General features: G+C 42.8%; 1 protein-coding gene across 2 annotated transcripts in view; it reads left to right on the top strand.

The window, feature by feature from the left end:
• The window catches only part of LOC109907019 (plexin-A1-like), a 274450-nt gene that overhangs the window by 146555 nt on the left and 115851 nt on the right, over positions 1-12044 (top strand). The window lies entirely within an intron of this gene.

Raw genomic sequence — 12044 nt, 5'->3', positions numbered from 1 at the left:
TCTTTCATGTGGTTTCTCCCCTAAGCTCTAATTGGAGGGCCTCCTCTTGAACACTCATTAAAGGCGTTTCCTCCGTCATTACTGGGGGCTTCCCCCACCACCCCTCTATTCTTCCTCCCCTTCCCAGCCTCTCTCTCTTTATCAGAATAGAAGAGATGGAATTGGTTAGAAGGGTGATGCGAGATTAGGGACCACCAAGGCTTACTGCTAAGGATTCATCTCGGGGGTTTAAATTGAAGCGGCTTCTTCAAAATGCCCCTCTCACTCCTCTGGATTGCTATTTAACACCCCGTGGCCCTCTCTCCCTCTCCCTTCAGCCCCCCTCACCCTCTCCTCCCAGCCCTTCTCTTGATGGCTATGCAGTATTACATTAATATATGTCAGAGCAGAGCTTTATGTGTGTGTTTATGCCTCCTGGCTGCTCTGAGGCATAGTGACATGAGGTGACAGAAGTAAGGACTGTCAAGCTCTTTGACACCGCCTGGCTCTGTGACACTGCCTGGCTCTGTGACACTGCCTGGCTCTGTGACACTGCCTGGCTCTGTGACACCGCCTGGCTCTGTAACACTGCCTGGCTCTGTGATACCGCCTGGCTCTGTGACACTGCCTGGCTCTGTGACACTGCCTGGCTCTGTGACACCGCCTGGCTCTGTAACACTGCCTGGCTCTGTGATACCGCCTGGCTCTGTGACACTGCCTGGCTCTGTGACACTGCCTGGCTCTGTGACACCGCCTGGCTCTGTAACACTGCCTGGCTCTGTGATACTGCCTGTCTCTGTGACACTGCCTGTCTCTGTGACACTGCCTGTCTCTGTGATACCGTCTGGCTCTGTAACACTGCCTGGCTCTGTGATACCGCCTGGCTCTGTGACACCGCCTGTCTCTGTGATACCGCCTGGCTCTGTGATACCGCCTGGCTATTTGACACTGCTTGTATCTGTGATACCACCAGGCTCTGTGACACTGCCTGTCTCTGTGACACCACCTGTCTCTGTGATACCGCCTGGCTCTTTGACACTGCTTGTATCTGTGATACCACCAGGCTCTGTGACACTGCCTGACTCTGTGACACCGCCCTTCTCTGTGACACCCTGTGACACTCTATCTGAACAGAGATACCTTTTCCTGATAAGGCCTTACTTACGGGACAGACAGACAGGTTACCGTCCACTCCATCATAACGCCGCCAAGCCTGCAGCCCCACCACCCCCCACCCCCGACATCCCCAGAAACTGATGACTGAATATCAATAGCCATTTTCCATCAAATGATTGGGGAGGCAGGCTCCGTCCAAGTGTGACGGCCTCTGCCACAAACGCGGCGCATGTCCTCGGGGGAATATCAGCCAGTGCCGTTTAACCTCCACGTTTGAGGGGTAGAGGAGGAGGAGAAAAACTGAAAATGAGGGGGAAAAGGAGAGGTAGAATAACCATAAAAATGTGTGGTGCACAATGCCTGTTATGTGACTGAGTGGATGGTGTATATTCAGTACAGCCTGTGTGTATATTCTGCTCTACACTCCCCCGCTCTGTGCCGTACACCTCCATGTGTCCTAATTGATAGCATGAATATGAATCTCCTTCCATATGGGGGACAGGCCCTTTACTCTTGCACCAGGGGAAAGATTTCTTCCTGCATTTGAACATGACAGTTTTATTTATACGGCAGAAAATGTACAGAGCAAGATGAGAACTCTGTATTAGTCATATAGCATCCCCAGAGAGAGTACTTATGGGATACACTGCTGCTTTACATAGTATCTCTCTGTTTTGCACTACATAGTGTATCTCTCTGTACAACATACTATCTCTCTCTGTACTACATAGTAACTCTCTCTGTACTGTACTGTACTGTACTACATAGTATCTCTCTCTGTACTGTACTGTACTACATAGTATCTCTCTCTTTACTGTACTACATAGTATCTCTCTCTCTGTACTGTACTACATAGTATCTCTCTCTCTGTACTACATAGTATCTCTCACTTTACTGTACTACATAGTATCTCTCTCCGTACTGTACTACATAGTATCTCTCTGTACTGTAGTGTACTATATAGTATCTCTCTATACTACATAGTATCTCTCTCTCTGTACTGTACTACATAGTATCTCTCTCTGAACTGTACTACATAGTATCTCTCTCTGTACTGTACTACATAGTAACTCTCTCTGTACTGTACTACATAGTATCTCTCTCTGTACTGTACTGTACTACATAGTTTATCTTTCTGTACTGTACTGCATAGTATCTCTCTCTGTACTGTACTACATAGTATCTCTCTCTGTACTGTACTGTACTACATAGTTTATCTTTCTGTACTGTACTGCATAGTATCTCTCTCTGTACTGTACTACATAGTATCTCTCTCTGTACTGTACTATATAGTATATCTCTGTACTGTACTACACTACATAGTATATCTCTCTGTACTGTACTGCATAGTATCTCTCTCTGTACTGTACTGCATAGTATCTCTCTCTGGACTGTACTACATGGTATCTCTCTCTGTACTGTACTACATAGTATCTCTCTCTGACCCAAACTCTACTATATAGTATCTCTCTCTGTACTGTACTACACTACATAGTATCTCTCTCTGTACTGTACTGCATAGTATCTCTCTCTGTAATGTACTGCATAGTATCTCTCTCTGTACTGTACTACATAGTATCTCTTTCTGTACTGTACTGCATAGTATCTCTCTCTGTACTACATAGTATCTTTCTCTGTACTGTACTACATAGTATATCTCTCTGTACTACATAGTATCTCTCTCTCTGTACTGTACTACATAGTATCTCTCGCTGTACTGTACTGTACTATATAGTATCTCTCTGTACTACATAGTATCTCTCTCTGTACTGTACTGCATAGTATCTCTCTCTGTACTGTACTACATAGTATCTCTTTCTGTGCTGTACTGCATAGTATCTCTCTCTGTACTACATAGTATCTTTCTCTGTACTGTACTACATAGTATATCTCTCTGTACTACATAGTATCTCTCTCTCTGTACTGTACTACATAGTATCTCTCGCTGTACTGTACTGTACTATATAGTATCTCTCTGTACTACATAGTATCTCTCTCTATCTGTACTACACTACATAGTATCTCTCTCTGTACTGTACTGAATAGTATCTCTCTCTGTACTGTACTGCATAGTATCTCTCTCTGTACTGTACTGCATAGTATCTCTCTCTGTACTGTACTACATAGTATCTCTCTCTGTACTGTACTACATAGTATATCTCGCTGTATTGTACTGTACTATATAGTATCTCTCTGTACTACATAGTATCTCTCTCTGTACTGTACTACATAGTATCTCTCTGTACTGTACTGTACTACATAGTATCTCTCTGTACTGTACTGTACTGCATATTATCTCTCTCTGTACTGTACTACATAGTATCTCTCGCTGTATTGTACTGTACTATATAGTATCTCTCTGTACTACATAGTATCTCTCTCTGTACTGTACTGTACTACATAGTATCTCTCTCTGTACTACATAGTATCTCTCTCTGTCTGTACTACACTACATAGTATCTCTCTCTGTACTGTACTGAATAGTATCTCTCTCTGTACTGTACTGCATAGTATCTCTCTCTGTACTGTACTGCATAGTATCTCTCTCTGTACTGTACTACATAGTATCTCTCTCTGTACTGTACTACATAGTATCTCTCTCTGTACTGTACTGAATAGTATCTCTTTCTGTACTGTACTGCATAGTATCTCTCTGTACTACATAGTTTCTCTCTCTGTACTGTACAATATAGTATCTCTCTGTACTGTACTACATAGTATCTCTCTCTGTACTGTACTACATAGTATATCCTTGTACTGTACTACATAGTATCTCTATGTACTGTACTACATAGTATCTCTCTCTGTACTGTACTGCATAGTATCTCTCTCTGTACTGTACTACATAGTATCTCTTTCTGTACTGTACTGCATAGTATCTCTCTCTGTACTACATAGTATCTTTCTCTGTACTGTACTACATAGTATATCTCTCTGTACTACATAGTATCTCTCTCTCTGTACTGTACTACATAGTATCTCTCGCTGTACTGTACTGTACTATATAGTATCTCTCTGTACTACATAGTATCTCTCTCTATCTGTACTACACTACATAGTATCTCTCTCTGTACTGTACTGAATAGTATCTCTCTCTGTACTGTACTGCATAGTATCTCTCTCTGTACTGTACTGCATAGTATCTCTCTCTGTACTGTACTACATAGTATCTCTCTCTGTACTGTACTACATAGTATATCTCGCTGTATTGTACTGTACTATATAGTATCTCTCTGTACTACATAGTATCTCTCTCTGTACTGTACTACATAGTATCTCTCTGTACTGTACTGTACTACATAGTATCTCTCTGTACTGTACTGTACTGCATATTATCTCTCTCTGTACTGTACTACATAGTATATCTCGCTGTATTGTACTGTACTATATAGTATCTCTCTGTACTACATAGTATCTCTCTCTGTACTGTACTGTACTACATAGTATCTCTCTCTGTACTACATAGTATCACTCTCTGTCTGTACTACACTACATAGTATCTCTCTCTGTACTGTACTGAATAGTATCTCTCTCTGTACTGTACTGCATAGTATCTCTCTCTGTACTGTACTGCATAGTATCTCTCTCTGTACTGTACTACATAGTATCTCTCTCTGTACTGTACTACATAGTATCTCTCTCTGTACTGTACTGAATAGTATCTCTTTCTGTACTGTACTGCATAGTATCTCTCTGTACTACATAGTTTCTCTCTCTGTACTGTACAATATAGTATCTCTCTGTACTGTACTACATAGTATCTCTCTCTGTACTGTACTACATAGTATATCCTTGTACTGTACTACATAGTATCTCTCTATGTACTGTACTACATAGTATCTCTCTCTGTACTGTACTACATAGTATCTCTCTGTACTGTACTACATAGTAACTTTCTCTGTACTGTACTACATAGTATCTCTCTCTGTACTGTACTGTACTATATATTATCTCTCTCTGTACTACATAGTATGTCTCTCTGTACTGTACTGTACTACATATTATCTCTCTGTACTACATAGTATCTCTCTCTGTACTGTACTACATAGTATATCCTTGTACTGTACTGTACTACATAGTATCTCTCTCTGTACTGTACTACATAGTATCTCTCTCTGTACTGTACTACATTGTATCTCTCTCTGTACTGTACTACATAGTATCTCTCTCTGTACTGTACTGTGCTACATAGTTTCTCTTTCTTTACTGTACTGCATATTATCTCTCTCTGTACTGTACTACATAGTATCTCTCTCTGTACTGTACTATATAGTATATCTCTGTACTGTACTACACTACATAGTATCTCTCTCTGTGCTGTACTGCATAGTATCTCTCTCTCTGTACTACATAGTATCTCTCTCTGTACTGTACTACATATTATCTCTCTGTACTGTACTGTACTACATAGTATCTCTCTGTACTGTACTGTACTGCATATTATCTCTCTCTGTACTGTACTACATAGTATCTCTCGATGTATTGTTCTGTACTATATAGTATCTCTCTGTACTACATAGTATCTCTCTCTGTACTGTACTGTACTACATAGTATCTCTCTCTGTACTACATAGTATCTCTCTCTGTCTGTACTACACTACATAGTATCTCTCTCTGTACTGTACTGAATAGTATCTCTCTCTGTACTGTACTGCATAGTATCTCTCTTTGTACTGTACTGTACTACATAGTATCTCTCTGTACTGTACTACATAATATCTCTCTCTGTACTGTACTACATAGTATCTCTCTCTGTACTGTACTACATAGTATCTCTCTCTGTACTGTACTACATAGTATCTCTCTGTACTGTACTGTACATTGTCTGGCCTTATATTCAGATGCAGAAAACTTCCCCTGCCATATCAGTATGTAGTCTATGTTATTTCCCCAGCTACTGACCACCCTCTCTCTATCTGTGACACTTCACAGTAGCTTTCCAGTAACCTTCCTACAGATAGAGAGTGATAAGAGATCCAGTGGAAATGCAGTGTTAGATGATGTTACTGTCTCATGTTATCTTATCTCTGCTACCGTAACGGCCACTACAGTGCCATAGCTCCAGCACAGACACACAAGCTTTTGTTTGACTCGCTGCAGTTTCCCAGCAATTACAGCTAATCGACTTCCATGTGTCTAAATCTTTAAAGGAAAGATGGGCTGTAATTGATACAAATGGATTCCATTTGAGTGGCCTTGACATAGAGTTCGATCACTACACGGCAAGTCCAAGCAGCGATGTTAAACATGAATCTCTCTCTCTCTCTCTCTCTCTCACGCTCTGTCTCCACCACAGCCAGAGCTCAACCCTGGACACAACCAATACATAGGACATGTCTTTTACAGACTCTTTAACAATACCCAACATTCAACCCTATAGAGGGAAACAGATTTTAAGAAGTGGCCGATACACACATTCAGCAATGCTTTGAGGGTTAGGTAGTGTGTGAAGGGAGGTCTTTCCCTGGGTGGCTGCAGTAGTTATGTCCTCTGTGGTGTAGCTGTGTTAGCTGGGAGGAGTCGGGGACTACTGAGCCTAGCTGCTCTACTGCTCTGCTGGAGCAGAGAACCATTAGCACACTGACTCCACTTAGTTACTGTATATAGTACTGCAGCTATCCCCGGTCCCAGAGAACCTGACCCTGTGCCCTACACTTCTCCCCAATCACCAACAGTGTGCGGGAAAACACACACACACATTCCCTTACTACACTGGCCACAGCAGAGCAAGAGGAAACATCTCATAGTCTACATGGTTTTGTCTTATAAATATGATTACCATTATGTGTGACTTCCATCACCACTGGTCCTAGGATTTATTAACACAAGGCTGTGTATTATAGATGAGCATGGATGGCCCACTGGTACATCACCTACAGTACCAGTCAAAAGGTTGGACACACCTACTCATTCAAAGGTTTTTCTTTATTTTCTACTATTTTCTACAGAATAATAGTGAAGACATCAAAACTCATCCCAAACCATCTCAATTGGGTTGAGGTCTGGTGATTGTGGAGGCCATGTCATCTGATGCAGCACTCCATCACTCTCCTTCTTGGTAAAATACCCCTTACACAGCCTAGAGGTGTGTTTTGGGTCATTGTCCTTTTGAAAAACAAATGATAGTCCCACTAAGCGCAAACCAGATGGGATGTCATATTGCTGCAGAATGCTGCGGTAGCCATGCTGGTCAAGTGTGCCTTGAATTCTAAATAAATCACAGACAGTGTCACCAGCAAAGCACCCCCACACCATCACACATCCTCCTCCATGCTTCACGGTAGGAACCACACATGCAGAAATCATCATCATCATCCATTCACCTACTCTGCGTCTCACAAAGACACGGCGGTTGGAACCAAAAATATCAAATTTAGACTCATCAGACCAAAGGACAGATTTCCACCGGACTAATGTCCATTGCTCGTCTTTCTTGGCCCAAGCAAGTCTCTTCTTATTATTGGTGTCCTTTAGTAGTGGTTTCTTTGCAGCAATTCAACCATGAAGGCCTGATTCACGCAATCTCTTCTGATCAGTTGATGGGCATGGATCTTTTTCAAGGGAAAGATGTGTCTGTTACTTGAACTCTGTGAAGCATTTATTTGGGCTGCAATTTCTGAAGCTGGTAACTGTAATGTACTTATCCTTTGCAGCAGAGGTAACTCTGGGTCTTCCTTTTCTGTGGCGGTCCTCATGAGAGCCAGTTTCATCAAAGTGCTTGATGGTTTTTGCGACTGCACTTCAAGAAACGTTGAAAGTTCTTGAAATTTAACAAAGCACACGTTAATTGAAATGCATTCCAGGTGACTACCTCATGAAGCTGGTTGAGAGAAAGCCAAGAGTGTGCAAAGCTGTCATCAAGGGAAAGGGTGGCCACTTTGAAGAATCTCAAATATAACATGTATTTTGATTTGTTTAACACTTTTTTGTTACTACATGATTCCATATGTGTTATTTCATAGTTGTGATGTCTTCACTATTACTCTACTATGTAGAAAATAGTAAAAATAAAGAAAAATGAATGAGTAGGGTTTTTTCACTGGTACTGAATGTCATCTAGATGGCCATTCATGTTAAGGTGTTATATGGATGTTCATGTAGGGATCCCCATGGCCTTTTCTCCTCACACTGAGGCTATTCCCTGGCCATAGCTTCGTTCCTGGGTTGTTAGATGAGACACCACCCTCTAGGTTCTAGTTCAACCACTTCCAGCCTCCACTCTTGCTTCTGGCTCACCGCACAGTGGCGCACATACACACCGACATGCACTCTCCCTCTCACTAGAGAGAATCTGGTGTGTACTTTCCTATCTCTGCTGCGTGCAGTATATCGGCAAAGGAGATCACATTTGACTGATGTTAGCTTCTGAGCAGGCAGCAGTGGCAGACAGAATACTGAATGTGTCTGGGATTCAGAGCCAGACCAGCTTTTCCCTCTGCTCCCTCTCTCTTACTCACGCGTATAAAAAAGAGTGATGAGGAGAGGTGGGGAAATTAATTGGTTTGAAGAGATCTCTCTCTTTCTCTCACTACAGTCATCTCCTCTTTTAAAGCCTCTGCCTCCACCTGGTGAAGGAGTCAATGGGCCCCGTGCCCCTGTGGTCGGCAGAACAGAGAGGGGAACGTCTCTCTTATCTCTCCCTCTCCCGCTCCCTCTCCCTCCTCTCTAGGGCTTCCTCTCTCTTCTTCTCTCCGTGGCCCATCCTGAGAGAAGGAGTAGGATGAAAGCTGAGTGATGGCTATTCTCTCAGAAACAGCAGCCTGCTAAAGAGATGGGCTCAGACAGGAGCTTACCCCAGCTGTGGAATGGAGTTTTACACTTAAGCCAAAAATCACCAGGATCTTTACATACAGCACTCACTGAGCTACAAAACAATGGTTTTAGACTTGGGATTTGTTGACAGTGTCCAACCTGAGAAGGGCATTTGGCTGTCACCAGATACCAATGGACATTATCTCCTTCTGTCTGTCTTTTTCTCAGAGATATTTACAGGGCATTCAGAAGGTATTCAGACCTCTTGACTTTTTCCACATTTTGTTACGTTAAAATGCTCCCCCCCCCCCCCCCTGATCCATCTACACACAATACCTCATAATAACAAAGCATAACAGGTTTCTAGACATTTTTGCTCATTTATAAAAAAAAATATATAAAAAAATACCACATTTACATAAGTATTCAGAACCTTTGATTAGTACTTTGTTGAAGCACCTTTGGCAGCGATTACAGCCTCGAGTCTTCTTGGGTAGGACGCTACAAGCTTGGCACACCTGTATTTGGGGAGTTTCTCCCATTCTTCTCTGCAGATCCTCTCAAGCTCTGTCAAGTTGAATGGGGAGCATCGCTGCACAGATATTTTCAGGTCTCTTCAGAGATGTTCGATCGGGTTCAAGTCCGGGTCTCTGGCTGGGCCATTCAAGGACATTCTGAGACTTGTCCTGAAACCAGTCCTGCGTTGTCTTGGTTGTGTACTTAGGGTCATTGTCCTGTTGGAAGGTGAACCTTTGCCACAGTTTGAGGTCCTGAGCGCTCTGGGGCAGGTTTTCATCAAGGATCTCTCTGTACATTGCTCCATTCATCTTTCCCTCGATCCTAACTAGTCTCCCAGTCCCTGCCCCTGAAAAACATCCCCACGGCATGATGCTGCCACCACTATGCTTCACTGTAGGGATGGTGCCAGGTTTCCTTCAGACGTGACGCTTGGCATTCAGGCCAAAGAGTTCAATCTTGGTTTCATCAGACCAGAGGATCTTGTTTCTCATGGTCTGAGAGTCTCTAGGTGCCTTTTGGCAAACTCCAAGTGGGCTGTCATGTGCCTTTTACTAAGGAGTGGCTTCAAGTCTGGCCACGCTTCCATAAAGGCCTGATTGGTGTAGTGCTGCAGAGATGGTTGTCCTTCTGGAAGGTTCTCCTATCTCCATAGAGGAACTTTAGAGCTCTATCGGAGTGACCATTGTGTTCTTGGTCACCTCCCACCTCTCAAGACCCTTCCGTCCGATTGCTCAGTTTGTCCGGATGGCCAGCTCTAGGGAGAGTCTTGGTGGTTCCAAAGATGATGGAGGCCACTGTTTTCTTGGGGACCTTCAATGCTGCAGACATGTTTTGGTATCCTTCCACAGATCTGTGCCTCGACACAATCCTGTCTCAGAGCTCTCCGGACAATTCCTTCTACCTCATTGCTTGGTTTTTGCTCTGACATGCACTCTCAACTGTGGGACCTTATATAGACAGGTGTGTGCCTTTCCAAATCATGTCCAATCAATTGAATTTACCACAGCTGGCTCCAATCAAGTTGTAGAAACATCTCAAGGATGATCAATGGACACATGATGCACCTGATCTCAATTTCGAGTCTTTTAGCAAAGGGTCTGAATACTTATGTAAATGAGGAGTTTCTGTTTTTTATTTTTAATACATCAGCAAAAAAAAAGTTTTCGCATTGTCATTATGGGGTTTTGTGTGTAGATTGGTGAGGATTTGTTTTAATTTACTCCATTTTAGAATAAGTCTGTAACATAATAAAATGTGGAAAAAGTAATGGTGTCTGAATACTTTCCGAAGGCATTGTAGTTAGGAAATGTAGCCTTCTTCAACATATCAGATTCACTTACTGCTGTTACCGAAGATACAACGTGATACACGACAGTATTGTTATAACTTCTCCTGACAACTGAGAAGCATGGAGTTACAGGGAGCATGTGTTGTTCCCAGGCACTGAGAATGCATCCCAAACGGCACCCTATTCCCTATATAGTGCACTACTTTTGAAAAGGGCCCTGGTCAAAAGTATTGCACTATATAGGGAATAGGGTGCCGTTTGAGACACAACCTGAGGTGAAGTTGTGGAGTAGATGATGCAACAGTTTCCCAGTAGACAGCCCTGGTCTTGTCTTGTCTTGGTTTAGATTCAGAGCAGCTGGAGGGGATTGTTCTCCCTTAGCGCCCTTAGTGTTGAGATAGGAAATACCTATCAATTCATCATATGGGACGGAAGTATATCTAATCAATGTGAATAATATTAGTCTCATTGTCTCATACATCATCTTGTCTCCTGAGGGTGTTCAGCAGGTGTGATGGATCACCAGGAGAGCATGACATGTCATCTTCCCATACTGTAAATGACCCGATGGTGGTGTTGTGTATTTCCTTTTTAATGTGACCTCATAATCAACCAGCAGGGCCTTAATCTCACTCTTTTTGCCCTACTAGCTCCTGCAGGGACAGGGTTCCAGATAAATCTGCTTCAGACGGGTTTATAAACCATTCTCCTGCACCGTGTGTAATCATTGTGCGTTCAGGAGAGTAAGGTTCGGTCGGCGGGGGTGAGAGACGAGAGAGAGAACCACTCTGTTTGTCCTACCTATCCCCTCCTGCCTTTTCTCCATTTGTCTCTCCTCATTGGATAATAGAAATGCCGGTGTGGAAGGCTAATGTCGTGCCTCAAACATCAAGAACTCAATTTCCCAAACTGACAGAATCATTTACCATTCGCCATATTCACAAGCAGTTAATTAAAAGTTCCAGGTAGCCCATCGTACTACATCTCCCCACTGTAAATGCTGGGACCGGAGAGAAACATAAAACTGTCCGTTTAACTTCAAGGAAAGACATTTCGATTAACGTGTGTTGGATTTATACACGGGAGCTCCTCTCGCTGTTGTTCTGACAATAAAGACACGGAGAGGAGAACTCGGTGCATCCGTAAAGTCTAAACTCCTACATCTTTGGAAACACAGACAGATTCGTCCTACGTTTTCTCAGGAGAAGATCGATGAAAAGACTGTATATTAAAGTCATCCTTGACCTCAACTGTCACGTAGATGGTCTTGTTTTCTAATTGACAGTATATATGTATGGATTAAGTGGATCATGATCGATAATCAGTGGATGTTCTGACTGATGTCATGCTACAGGATATGGTTATCACGGAGATGATCATCTATCCTCTA

This window comes from Oncorhynchus kisutch, linkage group LG17 (genome assembly GCF_002021735.2).
Source record: "Oncorhynchus kisutch isolate 150728-3 linkage group LG17, Okis_V2, whole genome shotgun sequence".
In the NCBI taxonomy this organism is placed as follows: Eukaryota; Metazoa; Chordata; class Actinopteri; order Salmoniformes; family Salmonidae; genus Oncorhynchus; species Oncorhynchus kisutch.
Note: the sequence above shows the minus strand (reverse complement) of the source record. Positions and strands in the feature narration are given on the sequence as shown.